The sequence below is a fragment of the Rissa tridactyla genome, chromosome 1 (assembly GCF_028500815.1).
Source record: "Rissa tridactyla isolate bRisTri1 chromosome 1, bRisTri1.patW.cur.20221130, whole genome shotgun sequence".
NCBI classification, from domain to species: domain Eukaryota; kingdom Metazoa; phylum Chordata; class Aves; order Charadriiformes; family Laridae; genus Rissa; species Rissa tridactyla.
In genome coordinates, this window is record NC_071466.1 from 7,870,466 (window position 1) to 7,884,769 (window position 14,304).

A 14,304-nucleotide genomic window follows, 5' to 3' on the forward strand; every position below is an offset into this window, starting at 1 on the left:
TTATTTCAGATTTTTACATGCTGGGATCAGCCCTTTGGAGCCTGAGGAGTCTCCCAGAAGTGCTCTTGGAGGGAAGACAGACATTAAAGCCCAATTATACATCTGAATTTAAGTCTTCACCCTCTGATTCAGGGGAGCCCAAGGAACACGCACATGCAGGAACAGCTCGTTTAAAAAGAGGACATAAAAAAATAGAAAAGTGTGCAAGTTATGCAGAGAAGCCGAGCACAGAATGCAAATTCTGACCTACTTCTCCCTCCTGGCTGGGAGAGGGCACGAGGCAGCTGCTATTGCTGCTCCACAAGCACAAGAGATGAGCAGGAGCCCTGCCAAAATTTCTGCAGCAATGCCTCTTCCACACGCAAGCTGCTCTGTGCAGGCTGTTTGCAAGGCAGGGACAATCCTCCTCCTGCCCAGGCTAAAAGACCACAACCACCCAGTCTAGCAGCAGATGAAGTCAGGACGGGCAGGGTTCTCCGAAGATCCTGGATTCAGCTCTCATGCCAGAAGTATTCCCCACCAGACTCCCTGCCAGCACCTGCCTTAGTTCTGCTACACGTAGCATGGGGAACAGCAGTGTCTTCCAGGGCAGACGGAAGGTGAGATGCCTTCATAAAGCCTCACTCAAAACCAGCCTCCAAGATGGGAAGGAAGGCAGGGACAAAGCCATTGAGGTGAGGGACACACTGGCTTGACTACAACTGGACAGCCACAGACAGCAGTGTCTTCTCTGACCAAGATCCATGAGAAAGCCATCCACTCTCCAGGTGCAACAAGACAAAGGTGCAAGGAAAATACCAGAGGAGAGGAACAGCCAGCCAGAACAGGAAGAGTTTTACTCAGCAACTCCTCCACTGGAGGAAGTCTCACTCTTATTATGCAAGTTGAAGCTCTCAAACCAGATCTTCGTGCTGGACTACCTACCCGAGAAACACTGACCTTCTGCAAGGTCAGTCTGCTGGAAAGTCACTGGCCTTCATCCACTTCTTGCCCCAGCAGGACGGAGTCCAGTCAGACCAGTTACCGCAACCAGAGCTAAAGTGGAACCAGTGGCATTCATGCAAGGCTCACGCTACAGTACTTTCTGTCTCAGAAAGTTCACATTTCCTGTGCACTTGCAAAAATTGAGAGTAATCTTTAACAGGATTCGTGAGAAGTCTTCTTCCCATGCAATCCCAGACAATCTTCTATAGGAGAAAGTCTTTCAGGGAAAAAAAATTCATCTGATCTCACAAAGACACGAGACAACATGAGCCGTCAATGTGCGCTGGCAGCCCAGAAACCCCCCCACAGCCTGGGCTGCATCCCCAGCAGCGTGGGCAGCAGGGCGAGGGGGGGGATTCTGCCCCTCTGCTCCGCTCGGGGGAGACCCCCCTGCAGTGCTGCCTCCAGCTCTGGGGCCTCAGCACAGGAGAGACACGGAGCTGTTGGAGCGGGGCCAGAGGAGGCCCCGGAGATGCTGGGAGGGCTGGAGCCCCTCTGCTGGGAGGACGGGCTGAGAGAGTTGGGGGGGTTCAGCCTGGAGAAGAGAAGGCTCCGGGGAGACCTTGGAGCCCCTTCCAGCCCCTCAAGGGGCTCCAGGAAAGCTGGGGAGGGACTCTGGATGAGGGAGGGGAGCCATGGGACGAGGGGGAAGGGTTTAATCTGAAAGAGGGGAGATCTAGACTACAGATTAGGAAGAAATTCTTGGCTGTGAGGGTGGTGAGCCCCTGGCCCAGGTTGCCCAGAGAAAAGCTGTGGCTGCCCCATCCCTGGAGGGGTTCAAGGCCAGGTTGGACGGGGCTTGGAGCAACCTGGTCTGGTGGGAGGTGTCCCTGCCCAGGGCAGGGGGTTGGACTAGATGGTCTTCAAATCCCTTCCAACCTAAACCATTCTACAATTGGGTTAACCATTAGCTTAAGTTAGATGAGTCCTGGAGATGTCTTCTTGCAAAAGATTTTCATTAAAGCACCGAGCTGCATCAGCACAAGGTGATATAGAACAAATGCAAGCAAGAAACAAGAGCTACTCATCTTACATCAACCAAAGATCCAGCTCATTTTACACAGTCACAAGGCACACAATGCAGCTGGCTTTTGCCAATGAGGTCCCAACTGGAGCTGTTGGAGCAGTGCTTGGGTGGAGGTTATTGGATGTTCCTGGCTTATTTCAGCCAGACAAAAAAAAAAATTGGGAGAAGGAGAGAAGCACCAAACCTAGCAGTTTTCAAATGGCTCCAAATCTCAGCCCTTTTCCAGCACTAGCATAAAGGCACACGGTGCCCACAGCAGGCAGAAGTTGCCTGTCAAATTTCAAGCGGTGGGAACATGAGCGGCATGGACAGTCTCACATCCCAGCAGGAGAAACAAGCTTCTAGAACTCTGTCCCGTGATGCATTCCCAGAAACGCACTGGTTTCTCATCAGTTCTTGACATGCAAATACTACCATTTATTATAGACATTAATCTCTTAACAATACAGTCTAAGGTGTATTATAGATATACCTCCCAAATCCGCTGGTTGGCATAAATGCAGTTATAGATAGAGCCATAAAATCCTTGCTGTACTGGCCAGCAATTGCAATTTCTGTCCAAAGCCTACTGCAAACTCTGATTATAGAGAAGGCTTTGTTCAGCCAGTCTCCTTCCTTTCCCTTGGGAAACCTATATGTCAAAAGACCAATAAATGCTGGTAATTTATTATGTGGAAAGACAGTCATGCAGAGTAAGAGAGAACTGAGAGCTAAGCCGAGTTTACATTTGAAATGGTCGCGGATCCCTGTGGTAGCAAGTCAAATTTGTTGCTCCTCTGTTTATATGCACATAAATATTCGGGGGTGAAGGGATGTAAAGCAGAGAAGGATTATCAGCATCACAGGGATGTTGGGCAGAAAGATGTAGTCCAGACCTAAAGACTGTTCAGGGATTGTGTTGTAAGAAAACAGAGGGGGGAAAAAAAATCCAATTTACTAGGAATCCGGTAACTCCAATTTAAAGAGCCTCTCTATCAATGTTGATTAAGGAAAGATTGGTTTCCTCCTAAAGGACAGCAGGTGAACCACCACAAGTCCTTAGAGCTCTCACTCCTCATTAACAGATGCCGCTACCCTGGGCTCTGGAGGCATCGCTGGTATAATTTTGATGTTTAAATAAACAAGAATTAGATACCCGGTATTTGAGGTTCTTCCAGCCTCCTGAGCATCTAAGTAACCTTCCAGCAGACAGAGGATTTGGTACCCTCTTCATCTCCACCTATGCAGACACCTAAAGCACAACCTGCCAGATGAGCACTCCTTTCTCCCCAGCCTCTCCTGCAGCATTCAACCACCACCTGGATCATTCACTCCCCCATGCCTTTCCTGTAGGGCTGCAGTCAGAGCAGGCAGGGAAACATGCCAGCACTGCAGTTAAACAATCATGGAATTAAGCTTCATGGGATGCAGCTTACAAAAAGCTCCCTCTCCCACCCTACACAAGAATGAGCTGAGATGGTAAATAAAGCATCATCCTTCCCACCAAAACCAGCCTGTAAATAGCCCAAGGGTTTAGACAGGTACCTGGGATGTGCAAGACTTTCAAACTTGTGTTGTCTTCCTCCCCCATCCCAGGTGAGCCGCCTACCTTGTCCATCAACAGCATTCCTACTCAAACCAAGAGGAAGAGAGCTCTCAGCTCCAGGATGGAGAGTCACCAAGCACATTATGCCTCTGTTGTTTTGGTTTTAGATCATGAGCAGATGTTTAGAAGAGCTCACAAGGTCTGCCCTCATCTGAACCACTGCTACAGGAATAGCATAGGGACAGGGAGCTTGGGAATACTTTACCACTCAAAAATATTTGTCCTCAGCAGCACCCTGCCGGCCCCCTGCCAAGCCCGTTTGGACATATAACTTAACCAGCCAACTCCCATCAGATTTGTTGGCAGCTGCTGGCTGCTCTTCACAAGGATACAAGGGTTTAGGAGGTCCTTCAAGGTTGCTGTCAGGACACTGCTACCCCTGCTTTCACACACACCTCTGCTGGTGCACCACAATCTCAAGCCAGCTCTGAGCAAGTCAATGCATTGCAGCTGATGAGATGCTCTAATCGGGGTCCAGGTAGTTCCCCCTGCAAGGAATCAAGCACCACATGGACACCTCTGAGATGTGCAGCATGGTGCTCCCATGGAGATCTGTCCCCACCAGGGGTTAGACAATAAAGACATTTAACTCTACATCGATATTCTTTGGTTTGGAGGAATTTAAGATACCCAACTTGTGTATAAAGAAGACTGGAAGGGGAAAAGAGTGGTACATAAAGCAGTAAAGTGTTTTGGACACAGCAAACACCACATGGGGGATCAGAGAGTGCTATAGCCTGACAAATGAAGTAGATGGCTTGAGTCTTGGTGCGGCCAGTCACAAAGCAGACATTTGAAAGAAATAAATATGCACCACTGCCAAGGAGATGGTGGTAGATCCACCGAGAGAAAAAGTAGAGACATTCATGACTTCATACCAACTGGAACTGCTCAAAGAACACAGTTCTTGCCTCTGACACTGCACTGTGTTTGTGAAACACGTGCTCGGCAGCATCAAAACCAGGCAGGATTTCTGCCTGCGCCATCTTCTACCCTTAGCAGCCCTCAGCACAGCTTCACAACAGCTCCTGGACCCACCTACGCACCCACTCAGTCTACATCAGGTAGACGCATAGGCTCTGTGCTCTTTGCAAGGAGTCCTTCCCCATGGGTTTGCAGAGGGCCCAGCAGAGAGGGACAACCAGTTTAGTTTTATTCGCTGCAGAGTGGTAGAAGTGCACCTCAATAACTTAAAGGGTTTTTTTTCTTGTAACAGCAGTAGGAACAGTCCGCTCAAAACAACCAGGGAGGCAGACAAACCCGAGTTCATGCTGATGAACATGGCAACTGTTCCTCTAGGAAAGGCACCGCAATTGTGCGGGAAATCCAACATAAAAAGCTGTGCTGCCTGCTGAACAGAGCACTGCTGGTAGCTTGGGTCACTCTGCTCTACTTGTGTCCTCAAGCTTTTCTCCATCGCTGAAGGCAAAGCTTTTACTGAAGGCAGAAGTTCGCGGGTTGCTGTGGACTCCAGACTGGGAATTTCAGAAAATCCCAACAGCCATACACCAGATTCAAAAAGGGAAAGGTAGGTGCCAATCAGAGCTACGAGCCCATCACAATCTGCCCCAAAGGGCTGGGCACTTCTCCCTTCTTCCATATCACCCCTGGCCTCTCTTCCAGCAATCTCATGCTGGTAATGTAACTAGTTAGCTGGGAAATAAGTAGCTTCTCAGCCAACCTTCCTCTTCCCCCATGACTGAGTCGGGATCCTCTCCTGGCCTTTTCGAGAGAAGCTTTTATTAATGCATTGAATATCTATGGGCTCATGCACTAATGCGCAGGCCCTACTTTTGGGGCATCATCCCAAAAAAACACATACCCCAAGCTACCAGCCACCAGTTCCAGGGATGCTCTGTACCATCTTCAGTGGGGACAGTCACATCCCCCCCTTTTCCCTGGAGCTCGCTCTTCAAGCATGACTCTCACAAGTGGCTTCAACACCATCCTACCACACAGATTCTGGACCAGAACCTGCTGCTTCCTCACCACTTTGGGAGACCAACCCTTCCCTAACGTTTTCAGGGAGATAAGGATGTAAAGTAGCTCCTTAACATATTTAGATAAATGTTAATTAACTGTATCTCTACTCTTACAGACCTAGCTGTTTTAGGAGTCTTAACCGCCTCAGGTTTTAACAAGAGGGTCACTTCACTATCTGCTAGGAAAGCTGTATTTTATTCCTCACCACCTCTAGCCTTTTTTAGATTCAGAATTAAAGTCTTTATACACGGCTTAGAGGGAGATGAAAGAGAGCATATGGATTTCTCTTCACCTCCGAGGCGAGCTAATACCGATCAATCAAAAGGAGAAAGGCAGGTCACACAAAGTAGGGTTTAAACCTTCCTAGAAGCAAAGTCATTTTCACATCAGAAAAGACAGACCAGCTGCTGAGAGAGTAGCCGGTTGCACTTAACAGTGGCTGGGATTCACAGGGGAATTAGGGAGCCCACGAACATCTCACATCCACGTTCTGCAGTGGACACAATGGAAGAGGAGATTGCAAGTCATCATCCTCACTTCCAAATTTCCTACTGCTTTCTCCATTCTAAACAATAAATGCCTCCTCTGCAGTTTGCATTAAACCAGGGAGGGACAATCACCTTTTTCTGCAGCGTTAGAGAGTGGTGGTGGTGGAAATCAATACATCACAAACATTTCCTGCCTTGCAAGGTTAATCACTCCAGCCTGCTATTAGCATATTTCAGAGCACAGTTATCTGCCAACATACTGCCCCCAGTACCTAAAGGGGGCCTGCAGGAAAGCTGGGGAGGGACACCATAGGATGAGGGGAGACAGTTTTAGACTGAAAGAGGGGAGATTGAGATGAGATATTAGGAAGAAATTCTTTCCTGTGAGGGTGGTGAGACACTGCAATAGGTTGCCCAGAGAAGCTGTGGCTGCCCCAGCCCTGGAGGGGTTCAAGGCCAGGCTGGACGGGGCTTGGAGCAACCTGGCCTGGTGGGAGGTGTCCCTGCCCAGGGCAGGGGGGTGGAACTGGGTGGTCTTTAAGGTCCCTTCCAACCCTAACCCTTCTATGATTCTATGATACTAGCTTTTCACTTACACATAATAGTGAGATAGACAAGTCTCCAAGAAGCAAAGAAATGGTTGTGCAACCTATCAAGGTCTCAGCTTGGCTTCCTCCGAGCAGCTCCGATGTCCCACCAAGCACCAGCTTGCACAGAAATGCTGTGTTCAACATTCTGCCTCGGCTAAGTTTTCTTTAATCTGCCCCACAGGTTCATGTGCTAAAAAAGAAAAACTGCACAGTTGTATAAACCCTGTTTTCTGAGAGGCCAAAAAGGAGGAAGAAATTAAAGTCAAAGCCCTGATTTATAGAGATGTTGATTTATATGCTGCAAACATACGCTGGAAGGGGGAGGAGGATAAATTAGCACAGACAGTCCAAGTTGACACATCTTTGTTATTAGCCTCCCGTCGTCTCTGGGACAGGGATCCAACCACAACGGAGAGCAGGACTCCGATCCAGCGTCTCCGGGTCTGCCAGCCCCGGTGATTAACTGCACAGATGTTAATTACAGGATGTAAACAGTGCCCTCGCCTGACCCATAACTTGAAGTCAGGCATTTACAGCTCAGCCACTGCTTTGAGGAGCCAGTCGGCCATACAATGTGGTGGTTGCACACATGCCACCTCTTGTCAAGCCATCACAGCCCCTTCCCACCATCCTCCCCATCTGGGGCAGCAGATGACATCAAGTGTGACACCTCCTGTACTTTGCATTCTGTATTGCTACCCCCACCTTTTCCATTCACAGGGTGAAAAAAAAAAAAACCTCCTCAACTCTAAGAGCTCACAGAGCTTCTGCCACAAATAACAGACGAGGATTCAAGTCTCATGTCAGCCCAAGCATTCAAGAAACACCTTGAGGAGTGCAGATCAATGCTTTCCAAGGCACCCCCGGACCAACACCAGTCCACAGCATCATAGAATGGTTTGGGTTGGAAGGGACCTTAAAGACCATCCAGTTCCAACCCCCTGCCCTGGGCAGGGACACCTCCCACCAGACCAGGTTGCTTGAAGCCCCATCCAACGTGGCCTTGAACACCTCCAGGGATGGGGCAGCCACAGCTTTTCTCTGGGCAACCTGGGCCAGGGGCTCACCACCCTCACAGCAAAGTATTTCTTCTTAATAAGAACCTGGTGGCTGACTCTCACAAGAGGCACCACACAAGATCCTTGCAAAATTTACTCTGCCAGAAAGGCACCGCCGCTGTCACAGTGGTATTTGGCAATGATGGACTCCTCAGGCAACAGCCTGCAAGGACTGCCACTGTGTGACCAAGACAGACAACGGCTGGCATGTTAATGCATGTCACCATGACCTTCTGCTGCTCCAGGAATAAACAGAGGCATAACAAGATAACAGAAATGCAAGTACACCAAGGAATAAAACAGTTATTCCTGATGAACATTCATTAGTGTCTTTCTTTGCTGTAATCTTTCCAAACATTATTTTTTTTTTTATCCAAATGCCTAGGACAGGAGAAGAGTTAGATACCACCAGCCTGGGAGACATCTGACTCTGCTAGTTAATAAAACCAAGGCACAGCTTTATAAACACACTCTGAGCCTTTTCCACCAAAGGAAAGGCAGAAACAAACACTCTCTCATCCCTCAGAAAGTTTGCCCTCCTGTTAGCTTTCCTCCCCGTATTTCTGTAGGCAGCTTTTGAAGCATCTGAAAAAGCATCGTTTCATGCTAAATTCATATCCAGAAGGCAGAGGCGCTGAAAGAACACGTGAAGCAGAGTCAGGATTTCTAGACTGCTTTTTAAACTGCAAGCACTTAGAAGAGGAGGTGAGAGATCTGTAGAGAGCTGTTAATGAGAATTCAACACCAGTGTCTAGTTTTGGGCACTCACTTGGGATGCTGAGCATCGGCTCTTCGCCATGAAGGGGCTAAAGAACGACCGATGCATGGCATTCCCAAGGTTTTAGCGTGTGGTCACACACATGCACAGAGGCTGAATCCTGAGTTTCTGCCCCTCCATCCACCCAACTGTGCATCCACAGGGACTCCTACTCATCTCACAGGGATCAATGTAGAAAACCACGCAGGATCATTCCTGCTTCAAATGAACGGGGCTCCTGCACCCTACGCTGCAGCCCCTGCTGCAGAGCAGCCTAAAAAGACAAGGGGTTTGGTTATCCTCCATTTTGTCTAACACAGCCCCAGAAGCACAGATTTGTTTCTTCCTTGAGGTCCCAGGAGATGCAGGGAATCGGGCTGGAGGAAGGCCAGGCACATGCAACGTCACTGACTGTCCCCCATCCCAAAGGGCTAGGAAAGTCTCAGGGGGAACTGGGACAGCACAACCCACCACCACAACATTTCAGAGTTGCTTCCAGACGCACCACGCACACCCATGGGTTTCTTTAGGCAGCCCTTCCCTTCCAAAGGCTCCTCTGATAGTTTAAAAACCTGTATTTTCCCTCCTTATTTTATACGCACACACCAGAGTACGAAACACAAGCTAATAAGCTCCCCTCGGGCCAAACGTGATGGACACAGATAAGGTCAGCCTGGTGCTTATCTCCCACAAAGCTGCCTATTATTAGCAGAACAGGCTCGACTCCACAAACAGTGCATTAGTGCAGATCAACCAGAGCAACACAGGCAGCCGGGCCACCCCACAGCTGTCACCTCGAAGGCACCCAGCTCACGCCAGCGTGCTGCAGGAGGCCAGCAGAGAACTGGGATGGTTTTACTTAGGGATGAAGGAGTTCTTGCAGTAGGAATCCTTTTGCTCTACAGCCCTTAAGGCAGCTCTTCAGTAACTAGCTCAGAACACAAAGCAAACAAAACAAAAAAACAAATAAAAACAAGAATTTGGGGGTAATTTTTACCTCTAGAAAACTTTGGTTTTTCTCTCCACGCTTTCGCGGGCAGCCTCATTCATCCGCCGCTAATCTCTGCTCAGACATTCTCTGTTGACACCAATTTTGAATAAGTACAGGGATTAAGCAGGGTGATTGAAAGAACCAAGGTCAGGCTGAACTGTGGCTGCAGCCACTCTCACAGCAGCAGCATGGACCTGCCCCATCCATGTCATTCACAGTCCCTATCCCAAGGGACATGACACAAAGGCCCTCCACAGCTTTCTGTAGCACCGAGCTGAGGCTGATGCCTTTGCACATGGTCTGTCTGGGGACAAAACCATGGAGACATAGGTGCATACAGGAGCCCAAAACTCACCCCAGGAAGCAAAGAGCCTCCTGCGCTCTTCACAACATGGTTCCACCAAGAGCAGGAGGTCCAACACTCGAAGTGATGGTCAACAGACAGCTCACCTGCAAAACTCCTTGGCATAGATCTCAATCATCTTAAAGGCCTTCTCCAACCTAAATGATTCTACCATAGGACACTGGCGAGACCAACTTTATAGATTTTCTTGAGGGATATGCTTTTAAGAGCAAAATCCACCAAGACCTATTAAAAAAGCCAAACCCAACCAGTTGTATTTAAACAGGGATAAGTTTTACACAGTTAATGCAAGAGGTCTCCAAGCAACAAGCATGGAGACTGAAAATGTATATCTGATGACAACATATCTTTAAGCACCAACTCTGTTCCTCTGCTCTTTCCTATGCCTCAGGATCAGCTTTGCACTGAAGACTTTTCAGAAGTACCTTCCGTGGGGCCCAAACTCCGGGGCAAATCAGCTAAGGAAAGAAAAGAAAAAAAAAAGGATAAAAAGGATGCAAGAGAAGAGCAAACAACTTGTGCGGAGTCAGCAGTGTATTCTGGCACCTAAATCAACTGACTTGTTTTCTTTTGAGGAATTGGAAAGGAAGGAAGCGGATCAGCACTTCAGAAAAACAACACTACTACAGCTGTATCCGTGGAGAATTTCTGATTCAAAACAGGCTCCAGCAGTCTACAGGCTGCTGCAGATTACACAGGAGCTTGTCTTGGAGACTTATTTGACATTTCTAGTCATTTCTAGCAGAGCTGCATGCACAGTACTTAGAGCGCCCAAGTTGGTCTCTACAGGAGCGCTCCCTAAACTTCTGCCATCCTCCTCCAGGGAGGGGTGCCCTGGAGAACACGTTATCACCTCCCAAGAGGAGGGAAGAGGGAAATCTCAGCCCTCCTCCCAGAATAAGTCAACCATGAAGTCTCTTGGGCCCCAGATCCTCCAGCCTGGCAAGCACCAGGTCAACATTTCGGTGTTTGGACCCCTGCTAAAGAGAGACTCACCATTTCCTGCATATCTCCTAATAGCTCCTCACTTTGAGATTATTTTTTTTTTTTTAAATTAAAAGTAGTGATAAAGAATCAGAGAGAGCAACCTAACAGTTTTGCTCAGCAGCATCAGGAGTAGCATTTTAGGTGCTGCAGCCACGACAGTCCCAGTTCCCGCTGCATCAGCATCGCCCTCTGTGCTTCCCACAACGCCCAAATGAGCTCTCAGTACAAAAGTCCTCCGTGCAACATCCACGCTCGTCCCCATGAGACAGCATTAAACAGTTTGGATAGTGTCTATTTAAACATTGTCTAAAAATACATCTGGCTTTCGACCGCTGAAGACGCAGGTAAAGCCTCACGGTGACTGCGACATGGCAAGGACAGATGCTCAGGGACAGCCCAGACTGCACTCTTTCAGGGTCTTATCTGTCAAGTCAGCAAACATCATCGTTTCCGAGCAATTCTCAGTCAATAATCGTTTCAGAGGATTACTTGCAATTCCTAATCTCAGTGTGCTTTGAGAAGGGCACAAAAAGGATTTTTATTCCCCCCCCCCCCCCCCCCCCACTTTTTCAATACAGTAAATAGGAACAACAACAGATGCCTAACTAACAGCTCACGGGAGAAGCCAGAGTAAGAATTTGCATTGGTTTCAATTCTTTTAGACAGCAAAGAGTCTCCATTCCTGCACATGTAGGAAGGTAGTCAGCTGGCACCTCGTGGTACCCAAGGCCAGTTAGGCTAGCATACAAAAGCACAAGAGGAAAAAAACCACCTTGGCCAGAGCAAGTGTTAGATTTGCTCCACAGTACTTATACAATACAGATTTAGCCCAGTATTTTTGTAGGCAAAACATCTGCTGGGAGGTAATTTCCATTCCCGTGGACCCAGGAGGCCTTAAAGGTGCTATTGCCTCTCCCCTCAGCCTGGCCCATGTCGCGTCCATCCATCAACCTCTCCTGCAAGCAAAATCCCCTCACCATTTCCAAAATCCAGGCTGCTTGGTACTGAGCTTGGCCACAACCTGGGACATGAGAAAAACACGATCGGAGGTAGGAAACCACTGCAGTTCATTCAAGAGCCTCACTCATCTCCACAGCCTGGAGAACTCCGGTGTCTTCTGCTCCACTCATCCAGAAAGTCACAGTAAGGCCAGGCAACGTATTCACACCCCTGTAACCTTTCAATTTGCTTCTCTAAAGGAATTAAACTAGTCATGTCTAGGTCAGGTTCCACCTTACCTACCTGGACTGCCCAATGCCTCAGCTTTTCTGATGCCCCCTTGTTACGTGTGGAGGAAGTAGGTTAAAAACAATAATTTAAAATTAATCCTCAAAAATTCCTTTATTAATATTAGAACTGATGACTCCACAAATACAGAGTTACTGTATGCACTAGAACACCACCTCGCCATATTTGGTTTTTGGAGTATTCTTGCATTAACAATGGAAAGCCACTCCCCTCCTCCCCATTTTTCATTAGCTGCATTGGCTTTGTAAGGACAACCAGGAGATCAAAGGTGTCTAGAAATGATTCAACTAAACCATTAGTAATGCCACTGAAGCCAGAAAACTTGACTTTCACATTCCTAGGCAAAGTTGAAGCCTTCCAGTGACAACTGGATCCCAGACTTACCCTCTGGACTGTACTGGAAGCAGAAGGTGGTGTTAAATCCTCAGATTTGGCTGATTATTTGTTACAGCTCTATCACAGTTCTCACCATGTGTCTTAGAATTTAAATCTACTACAGGATCCAAGCCAGATATTACCATAATTTCCAGAAAAATTGGCCTCATCCTCCACGTTACTGCACGAGGTGTTTTCCTTAGAGAACCTCACTCCAGCAGAGCATCCAGTTATGCAAGCCTCCACCACAGAAAGCCCCCAGTTCAAGTCGACACATAAATCTGAGCTTTCCAAGAGAAGCTCCTATCCAAAACCATAACTGTGGCAGTAACCAGTCCCATGAAGATGAGTTTCTGCAGCAGAGCTGGACTAAATAACCTACATGCACCTTCCCTGCTCTGGGGGCTGGAATAGTCACCCACCCCATCACATAATTTCAGCTCTGCCAAGTGGAAAGTTTTCAGAGGCTCATCAGCTCTTTACTCCAGGGAGACAACACCCTCTCCTGCTCTACACTAGTAATTTTTAGCAGGGAAGTGCAGATGTGCTTTCACTTTTCAGTTTCTTCTTCCTCCTAAATTCCAACCCCAAAGCTCTCATTTGCTAGAAGAACTGTTTATGCACCAAGTTTCTAGAACAGGTCCTGTAGCTGCAGCGTTTTATTGCTGCTTTGCAAACGGATGAATGAGAGCACAGAGCGAGCTATGAACTGCTCAAGGCCAAGGGCTCCTGCTCCAAAATCTACATACAAAAAGGACAGGTCAACAGCAACCCAATGCCCCAGGACAGACCCTGGACACCAGGACAGTCTTTGAAACTCAACTATATCATTCCATCACGTGTAAATTGCAGCTGGAAGGACTTTGGTTCACTTCTCTCCATGAAGTTAATTATGTACCCTATGCAAGAAGGTAGTTTACCACTGCCCAAGGGAACAAGGTTTTAAACACCCACCCTGGGCTTCTCCAAGCTTCTTTCTTATTCTCAAGTTACAGCTTTCCATTAGAGCATCTCGCACAGGCTCAGACTGTTAATAACCGTGTTTACAGTAGGCGTTGGCCTTATCAACAGGATGAAAGTGTTCTGGCTGCGTGCCCCATTCTGCTAAAGCATGATATAATCCCTTGAAAACATATTATCAAGAACTTCTGTTGCTTAATTAGACCACATGATTTCCACCTAACAGGAGAGGGCAAAAGCCCACCAGTTTGCTGCTGCCTTTCCTAGCTCACTCCATGAGCTAAGCAATCCAAAGCCTATCCATGAAACATTCACACCACCCGCCTTTCCTCTTCCTCCCTGGCATAAATCACCAACAGCTCCCTGCAGGAAGCTCTTCTGATAAATGCTGAAATGTCCTGGAAGTTCTTATCTTCTGTGCCATGGAGTCTAGGGGATATTTTGAAAAAGAAGTAGGTCATAGCGAAATAACTGCATAATCAGGTGGTTACTTATATCCTTAAGCCTGTAATATCCAAGGGCTTATTATTTCTGCAGATGGCACACCATGAATTACTCAGGTCCAAGTCAATCCATGCACCCGCAGTGAAGGCTAAGTGAACAGCTGAGCTTCTTTCTCATGCTGCTCTGTCAAGGCCTGATTTATGACAGCTTTTCCTCAGAAATGCTCTTGGAGAACAAATCCAGTCTTATCATGGAATGGTTTGGGTTGGGAGGGACCTTTAAAGGTCATGTAGTCCAACACCCCTGCCATAAGCAGGGACACCTCCAACTAGATCAGGTTGCTCAGAGCCCCGACCAACTTGGCCTGGAATGTTTCCAGGGATGGGGCATCTAACACCTCTCTGGGCAACCTGGGCCAGAGTCTCACCACCCTTATAGTGAACAATTTCTCCCTGATATCTCA

General features: G+C 47.9%; 1 protein-coding gene across 5 annotated transcripts in view; it reads right to left on the reverse strand.

Annotated features, from left to right (window-relative positions):
* GDPD5 (glycerophosphodiester phosphodiesterase domain containing 5) overlaps nucleotides 1-14,304 on the reverse strand; it is a 193,796-nt gene that overhangs the window by 152,494 nt on the left and 26,998 nt on the right. Inside the window, exons 1-2 of one of the 5 annotated variants that reach the window (XM_054188893.1) lie at nucleotides 9,819-10,534; nucleotides 9,470-9,550 (exon numbers count right to left, since the gene is read on the reverse strand). The exons of 2 other annotated variants lie outside the window; for them this stretch is intronic. The gene's annotated coding sequence lies outside the window, so the exon portion shown is untranslated. Of the gene's footprint in view, nucleotides 1-3,535; nucleotides 3,555-9,469; nucleotides 10,535-14,304 lie in introns of those variants that run through there. 2 more of the 5 variants (XM_054188890.1, XM_054188895.1) reach the window with 2 other exon arrangements.